The 9608-nt window shown below is 39.3% G+C and overlaps 1 non-coding gene across 1 annotated transcript; it reads right to left on the reverse strand.

Moving 5' to 3' along the window:
* Positions 1-1373: 1373 nt before the first annotated feature.
* Trnac-gca (transfer RNA cysteine (anticodon GCA)) lies at positions 1374-1445 on the reverse strand. The gene has a single exon. It is a non-coding gene; the product is annotated as a tRNA-Cys (tRNA).
* Positions 1446-9608: the final 8163 nt, after the last annotated feature.

Consider the following 9608-nt stretch of genomic DNA (forward strand, 5'->3'; position numbering starts at 1 on the left):
GCCAATCACAAAGACAATCGTCAAGGTCGTCATGTCGTCAATGCTGTATTTTATTTTGAGGTATCAGTACAATACTTACTTACTTACTTACTCCGTTGGCTCAGCGACCCAAAATGAGACTTGGCCTCCGACACAAGACAGCGCCACTTTTCGGTCCTGTGCGACCTCTCGCCAATTGTTGACTCGAAGTTCGCGCAGGTCCGCCTCCACCATGTCGCACCAGCGATATCTGGGGCGTCCGATAGGACGTCTTCCTGCTGGACGGGCCAGGTATGCTTTTCACACGTTCCGATCTTCATCCATTCTCTCAAGGAAACACAACACAATAAAACTGTTAAATACAAAATTATGATAACATGCTTAACCTATTCCTAATAAGAGTAATAAGCTTTATTACCTATCTAAGAGCCACTTGCACCATCCCACTATTAAAACCAGGCGGCTTAGCACGGTCGCGTTTTTATCCCTTGTCACCATGCCTGTCACGTTCTAACAAGTATGTAAGTGCGAAAGGGACGCGCATAGTGATAGTCGATAAAAATGGAACCGTGCTGAGCCCGCAGGGGTTAACCGTTTAAACTGTTAAATTGTACTGGTAACCAGGTAACTCTAGGTTTAACCGGTTAGGTTAGTGTATGATGCAAACTGCCCTAAGTACCTAACAGGTTCAAAATATCCAGCGGTATTTGAAAATTCCCTTCAACCTACTCGTTCACTCGAACTAAAGTCCTCTCTGTTTGTTATTATCGTTGGACGCCGCGCCGTTTGTTTGCGTGGCTCCGGGCGCCGGCGCCGGGCCGGGCATGTTGCCCCGAAATGTTATTCTCCCATTACTGTAGTAAAATAGTAAAGCGAATTCTTTGTTCTTCGTACAGGCTCTGGGTCTGCCTTCGGGCAGTAACGACCCGAACAATTATATTGTAATACATTTATATTTTAATCCAGCAAAGGGCTCAGCCAAACGAGCCTCGGATTACAATACAGTACCTATTCATTAAAGCTATGATTAATTTGTTTAAGTTACAAAGGATAGATAAAGTTAAAATAGATTTGCAAGAGGTTAGGTATTCTACGACAATTATAAACAAATCACTTTTGTCTAATTTGCCTTAAAACTTGTAGATAAATGTTTGAAGATATAATATATTGCTATTATTGCTACTAGAATAGACATAAGAGTTGTAAGTAGCCGATGTATGTAGGACGTAAGTGACATAAAAGTAAGTAGGTACCTAAATAAAAATTTTAGGTATGTCTCGCGATACAAAAACCAAACGTTCCTATTGTAAAAAGCTTAATGATTGAAAATAAATACTTAATGTTTTTTATTCGTCCTGGAAAAAGGATGTTTGTTTCTGACATACCTAGGCGTCAGGGGACACCCGGGTTTGAACCGGGGACCATTCGATCTGCAGTCGAATGCTCTACCACTGAGCTATATCCCCTCCGCTATTGCGAACGAAATTGCACGTCGTGTCACAAATACAGTCAGACGACTGCGTGACGTCATCGTGATGCACCCACGCACATACACAAACATACCTATAGCCAGTGGCGTGCACTTCATAAAGGCAAAAAGGCACTGCCTACCCTACTATAATTCCGATGTCTATCCTCTTAAACTACTTAATTTATTTTATACTTGATCGTACTATCAGTAATCGATATAACTTAAAACATTCTAAAAATTAATAAGCGCTCCATCTACCGGTTAAGCTTTGTCATCAAGTCATCATCTATAATAATTCTACGCGACGAAGTTTACACCACGCGGCACTAGCGCCGCTACGTTCCTTGCACGGCAAAGACAGAAAACATTTCCGTCTAAATCTTTCTATGTGTGCCTCTCCGTGAGTCGTCGTTACACGGTTACAGTGTAGTGGGCCTTCCTATAAGTACGAGCACACAATTATACAAGTAACGCACACATTTAGACGCAATAGGCAGTGTCTTTCGTACCAAACCTAAACGAATGACGCCCGAAAGTTTCCGAATAGTTCCGATGTTTACGTGACTATTTTAAAAAGTAGCATTTGCTATGGTAATTTAGTGCAAATACGAGACTATTTTTTTATTCGTTTACAGTATTTGGTTAAGTTTATTTACATTTTTTATTCGGTCGCCATTGTTTGTTTGTTTTGTTGAGTTTATGAGATAACAGTTAACAGTTGCCGGAAAAAGTGCGATTAGTGAAAAAATTGATAATTTTAACTGTGAAAGTTGTGGTGGGTGTGTGTGTGTGCAAACTATTAAAAATGATGCGTTTTCGAAGCTTTCGTTTAGCCAAAAAAAGAAGTAATTGAAAAGACTTGACAACAAAATGAAAACCATCACGCAATTTTTTTGGTGAGTTAGTAGCTCTCCTTTTTTAAGGTTCCGTACCCAAAGGGTAAAACGGGACTCTATTACTAAGACTCTGCTGTCCTTCCGTCCGTCCGTCTGTCATCAGGCTGTATCTCACGAACCGTGATAGCTAGACAGTTGAAATTTTCACAGATGTATTTCTGTTGCCGCTATAACAACAAACACTAAAAACAGAATAAAATAAAGATTTAAGTGGGGCTCCCATACAACAAACGTGATTTTTGACCGAGGTTAAGCAACGTAGGGCGGGGTCAGTACTTGGATGGGTGACCGTTTTTTTTTGCCTTTTTTTGCATTATGGTACGGAAGCCTTCGTGCGCGAGTCCGACTCGCACTTGCCCGGTTTTCTGATATAATTTTGCCTACCCAGTCCCAAATCTCTGTGCACGCCACTGCCTATAGCCTTATTTCGACGGTTCAGGAAAATAGGTACCTAGTTACGTACATTGAATTCAGACGATCGACCAAATTCTTGAACCGTCTAAATGGGGCTTTAGGCAAAAAGGATTCTTATATAATTCGAATAGACCTTTTGTTATATTCTTTAATTTCCAAAATCCACTGTAGGCAGGGCAGCATCTTAATAACTTAAAAGTCTCTCGATATAATTTTGTCCCAAAAACATTACCAATGATCATGATCACTGATTGTTTCTGCTTCTTGTAATACCAGAACATTATACACATTAGCACATCGCTCTTTTACGAAGGTTTAGGGATGAATCAAGTTTTCGTTGCCATGTTTACGGTCCCCTGGGTCACTCTTAACCCTTGGTTTTCTGGTAGTTATTTGAAATATGAAAATAACCAAAAATATTTTTATAGACGTGGCGCCATCTTTAGTAAAATGTAGTGTAAAATTCCTTCTAACAAACTATGCTACTATTTAACTGTCGCCTGAGTGACTAAACGAAATAATAATAAAAAAACAACGGGTTGCACTCCGGGAGTGCCGCCAGAAGTGAAAACTCAATGAACAATGACATTGTAACAGTTTTTCGATCAGGTCACGTGTCCGTCTTACGAAGCGTCTTACGTCAACATATTAATAACAGCGCCATCTAGTGCAAAATGTCTGCAGCACTATGTATAATTGAGTTTAACGTCATCTAGCGTTATTTCGTCGCATTACTTGAAACCCCTAAGCACATCACTGTTAGTACTCGAGTTACATTAGTATACCAGTTGGAGGGAAACTCACTAGATGGCATTTAAATCAATAAAGAAAAACTCAATTACATTGTAACAGTTTTTCGATCAGGGGGCCGATTTTTGAATTTCGACCGCTCGATTTCGTGTATTTCGTTAAATAATATCTCCAGTGCCCGGCATTTAAATTCTACTAATAGAATTGAAAACGAGTGGTCAATACCACTCGATTCCCAATTTCTATCGCTCGTATTTCAAAAATTAGCATTTTTCTGTTCTCCACCGATTTTCGAGTGACAAAATCGAACGCTCGGTGTCCGTCTTACGTCTTACGGTCACGTGACACCTGTTACGAGTTTAACATTTTTTCCCCATCACAAAAAGTGCACAGCGCCGCTAAAGAAGTTTTCACTTCAAGAAAGTTGATCCACTCTTATACAGTCTTAATATAAACGATTCATAAAAATTCAGGTCATAAATAATAATATACTCGTATATATTCATCATTGTCTTCATGATCCTGAGAAAAATAACAAATAATATTTGATCCAAGATTCAGATGGCAATAAATTATTACACGCGCCATAAATATATCGAGTGAAATATTCGAAATTAAATCGTCCTCCACAAATGTCCTCCATCCCTTTTATTTGGCCAACAGACATTAATGCTATCTGGGTTTCAATTATATCGTTATTTTATTCTCGTTATTGTTAATCCAAACCAAATGTCTGTCTGTTTATATTTTGGACCGTGTACCTACGGGTAAATTGGTCATACTCATTTTATTGTACGATTAGGTAACTCATTTGCGTTTTTCATGTTAGTAATAGTAAGTAATAGTCATAGCATTGTCGTGTTCAATGCGCGCAGCGACATAGACGCATTGATGTGTAATTAAATTATTTAATTGCGAAATTAGCGCGGCTCGGCCGCCGCTGGTAAATCGACGCGATGAGTGACTCCGAACAGAGTCAACCCATCGTGAATGAGTTCCTCGCCTTTCTGCAACTAAAAAATAAGCTGGTGCAGGAAGGAGCGATGGATGCGGTGACTGCTGTCCAGATGAATTCGCGTGCGTCGAGTTTCACCGTGGAAGACATCTGTGCAGCGAAGCAGGTGCTATGCCAGTCCCTTGGGATCGTTGGCACCTATGTACCTCACCGGAGAGGGGATGAAGCCGGGAAGAAGTCCCTCGAGGATATAATGAAAATCCTAAGGGAAAACAAGGATCGGATTCCGGAGTTTGTGGCGACGGGTGTCCCAATCCTGCCGTCGTGTGCCCCGGATAATGTCGACGTTCGCAGCTTGTTTAAGGAAATCGTGGCCCTTAATACAAGATTAGCCGAAGTTATTATGAAGTTTGAAGCTAGCCTAGTCACTATCGCCGAGTTACGCGACGAAATCACATGTTTGCGGAATGCTCCAACTCGGTCGGCGGTTTCAAATTTCAAGAGCGATTATCGACCTGACACTGGAGTCGAGTCGGTTAGTTTACGTGTTGCTGACACTGTAAAATGTGTCGCACGCGCCGCTGCACCGCCCGCGCACCCCCCGCGCGCGCGACCGTCTCCTGTCCCCTCGAAGTCACGTCAGCGTGCTTATGCTGACGTCGCCGGTCAGCCTGTCGCAGCTAACCGGGTCAACGCGCCTTCTAAGGCGTGTGAATCACGGGCTCCCCTTTTGGAGAAGTCCTCCCGCACCAATGTGGATAAGGAGGGATTCACACTGGTGGAAAGGAAGAACAAGGTGCGCAGGGCGCCCCGTAAGACTCTGTGTGGCACTGCGGAACCGGTTAATTCTGGTTTACGAATTGCGACACCGAGTAAGGCGCTCTACGTGTCTCGCCTGCATTACTCCGCCGGGGCCGACGAGGTGGTGGAGTACGTCCGCCGGAAGACTGGCTACACGCTGAGGGTGCACCAGCTACAGTCGCGTCACTATGTGCACTTCAGTTCATTTGTGGTGCGCGTGCCGCGGCCGCTGCAGGACACCATCGCAAGCGCGGACTTCTGGCCGAAGGGCGTGGTGTTTCGGAGATTCCGGGGCAACCTGCCGAACCCTACACCAAGTCAGACGACGCAACGGAGCCACGCTGTTACGTCGTCGCCCAAATTTAATGTTTAATTTGTGTTTGGTTTTTATTTGTAGTTTTGTTGTTGTTTTCTTGTATTCTTATTTTGTAGTTTCACAGTGCCTTAGTTTTTACTGTAATGCTGTGTCACTTATTTGAGTAATAAATAAATAAATAAATAGCAAAGTGAAGAAAAAAGCATTAATAAATTACTTAAATGTAATTTAATATTTTTTACTTCGACCAGCTAGGATCACTAATTAACATAAAATTATAACAAACAACACACACATATATGTATAACAATAAATTATTTAGTACCTACTTGAGACTTAAATAAGAAAAATGTGATATAAATGTACCAGGGAGGTAACCATCATTGTTTTGTCCACAGAAGGTACCTTTTTCTGGAATGTGTTTGTCACACATATTCAAAATTTAAAAACTGCCTCTACGTGTTGGCTTCGACTCCGCGCATGCCTCCCAAAAGTCAGAAGTAGAAACTATGTCAATATTCGTAACTCACTAAAGACGTATTTTTAACTAAGTGTAAGGTGTTATTGAAATGAGCTACAGAAATGTAAAGTCGAGTTTACATGCCAAAGTTTTTTCGATTGTAAAAATTATGTACGTTGGGTTATAAAAATGTTTGTGAACTCGACTGTACTTCATATTTACTAGCTCGGAAAGAAACTTGCTAGTTTCCTGGCTTCATACTTACTGCTCCACATTTGCTATTTGCAACTTGCTAACTTGGCTACTTGTGAAGAAAATTGTTGAAACTTTTGATTTTTCTGACCCTGCTTCAGCAAAGGCCTACGACTGTAGCTTAATAGTAAATAAATTAAGGTAAGGGAGCGGTATTCTGCTTTGATATTAATAAGATACATACAATCGTTCGCAGTTATTGTTACGTGCTACGCACAAAATGTATTCTGATTTGTGTCATAACATCACGCCGGCACCAATGAGTGCCAAGATTGGTGCGAGTTTTGTCAAGAAAAATGTACTGAACTGACAATTTTAATAACAAATCAAGTTAAAATTGTAAGCAGAGAATCGGCCTCCTATTACTCCGCCTGAAGAATGTACTATGTGGTTTAATATATATACATTTCAATATGCTTGCGGTAGTTTCCAGGTAAATTATTATTATAAGCGGCGTGTGTACAACAATAACATTATTCACTCGTGAATTGTTCATTCCCTGCGGTGTTGCGTATTCGGGCGAGAGGGCGTAAATACATGATGAGTCGTAGTTACGTACTATATGTCAGGAGCCGCGGAATCTACCAAACTGATATGGGATAAACTGTCATCTGCATTTTGCACTCTGCTCATAGTGACCAAAAGTAGCATTGTCCTAAACAGGATGACTCACGCAGCTTTTAGCATGTCGTATTGTGGGCGTGGTGACTACTAGCTACTAGTAAAGTTACAGGAAGGTTTTAAAGGAAAATCTTTTACGGAACTCAATAACATATCACTCGCAGCAAAAAAAAATTTGCTTACTTAATTGTTTCACAATTGCACATAATAATATGTATGTACCTATAAAACACACACTTAAGACCTAGATGTCACTCTTATAGCGTCACGTCACTCGCGTCATATTCAGCATCGTCTATTGTTATGCAGTCCCGTTTTTGTCCATATGACGTACGTGTCATGGTGGCGCCAACATCCCGTCACAATATCATCCTACACGTGGTGATTAAAATTTCACGCCTCGCGGCTAGGGCGTATCCAATCCACGGCGGATTCGGAGGCCTGCTCGAACTTTAAGAATCCATCTTAAATTTGTTTTTGATATTTTTGCATAATTGAGAGCGGAGCATAAGCATTTCTATATTATCGTACCATGGAAAAAAAACATTGAGTTTACTCTTACTAATAATTAATAAGAAATTAATATTACAAGAGAGGCAGAATAAAGAAATGAATATTATAGTAGGGGAGCCCACGATGCTAAATCGGGATTTCCTCAAGCGTCGTACAAACCTATTGGAATCGAAATATTAGATGATAAGAAAAAAAAAACGTTATATAAAGTTTTTTTTTCCAGCGAGCCGGAAAGTTTCAACACACAACACACAATTCTACAATTTTTTTTAATTTCGGGAGGTTGGTGGAGGGTTAAAAAATCGTTTAAGCAGTTTGTGGGTTTGGTCGTTTTTGTCCAACGTTAATGCTATATTTTTTCTATAACTTAATAGAACACTTATTTGTAGGCATTTTCTTAATCTGACGAACACAAGTTTGACGCCTAATTTTTACATAGTAACCGTCAGATTAAGGAAATGCGTGCAAATAATTATCAGATTTAGTAATCGCACAATTATAGCGTTAATTTGGACTAATATGACCAAATCCACAATCTGCTTAACAATTTGTTGAACCCCCCACCAACCCCCCACCAACCAAGGGATCAACATAGATGGCTAAAAGGGTAAAGGTAGACTACACGGGGTACCAAGATATCACTCATATCTTAATCTGACGCGCTCGAGTAAACACTAAAATCCCCTCTTGGGCTCCCCTACCATTACAAGAGAGACAGTACAGTGATCCCCACACTAGATAGATCATTTATTTGATTATCGATTGTCAATACGTACGAGTAGTAGGCAATACCGGTGTAACATGAAACAATCACGGCTTCTCTATAGGTACTTTATAGGATTTAGTAATTGCGAAAACAATTCTATGTATTCACTATTGTATGTGTATAAGTACCGTAAAATGGGGTGAGTAGGTGCAAAATTGACATTAAAACCTCGATAACATTTCATTTTTATACATGCAAACTGAATAGTGTATATAATAAGTGTTCCGGACGTTTGTATTTTAGTTTTTATTTTATTTTGGGTAGTTCCATTTCATAACTTTGACGATAAACAGGAAATCCCACCTCACCCCGTAGTCCCTCGTATTTGGGGTGAGTTGGGTTTTCAAACAAAGGTGATTTTGGAAGATTGTCGGAACGATTTTTTTTTCATTATGAGTATTACTATAGCTCCATTTTATATTGGAATACATTATTTTTGTAGCAGTAGCCTTAAAATTCCATCTCACCCCCCGTTCACCCTTCTCTCCCCATTCATAAGCCAACTCTCCCCGCGAACCCTACTCACCCCATTTTACGGTACTAAGTTTAAGTTTATCACGAAATAAAATGATTTATGATTTAATTTCAACATAGGTTACATGTAATTATTTAACATAATTATAGCCGATTTAATTCATTCGTGTATTTAATTGGTATCTAATACATATATTTTATTTATTCTTTGTTATTATTTGTTCTGGCTTAACCAACTACTAATAAAACTAAAAGTGTTTGCTAAGAAACTGTTCAGTTTTAGTAGGTATATAATATCAATTTAAATGCGATTGGCTATTGAGAGATTTTGTAAATTTGAATTGGCGTCCGTTTGCCTCCAATGAGCGTGACATATATAATAACGAAATGTTTTCGAGCGGAAAATAACTTTGTGAATATCAAACATCATTTATATTAAAATACCTGCATTTAATGTATTAATTTGTGTTAATAAATTAAATTATGTTTAACAAAGGGGAAATATGCGTATTGCGTAGGCGGGCAATTCCGATATACTTATCTTTTCGAAATAATAAACACGTTTCTTATAATTAGTCAATTTAGTCATACCTGCTGTGTTGCTGCTATTAAGTATTTAATTACACAAACGGGTCTACCACGATATAATTTCATTGTTATAAAATGTAACAAAAATGTAATGTGTGTTGTGTAATTAAATCTTTAAGTCTGAAATAGAAATTAACAGAAGTAAATATTAAAAGATTCGTATGACGGGAGAGGACTACTTTCATGAAAACTTTTTCATATATGTATAAAATTGCTGAGTATTGACTAAAATCGTCTGCTTAACCGTTTGACAAAATCACTATCAGATGTTTTTTCAAGTGTAAATACAAGTTTTATACAAGTTTGCATTCTTTTGCGTTTATATCGCTTTCTACTTCGAATATTTCGAGAC

The sequence above is a fragment of the Cydia splendana genome, chromosome 17 (assembly GCF_910591565.1).
Source record: "Cydia splendana chromosome 17, ilCydSple1.2, whole genome shotgun sequence".
In the NCBI taxonomy this organism is placed as follows: domain Eukaryota; kingdom Metazoa; phylum Arthropoda; class Insecta; order Lepidoptera; family Tortricidae; genus Cydia; species Cydia splendana.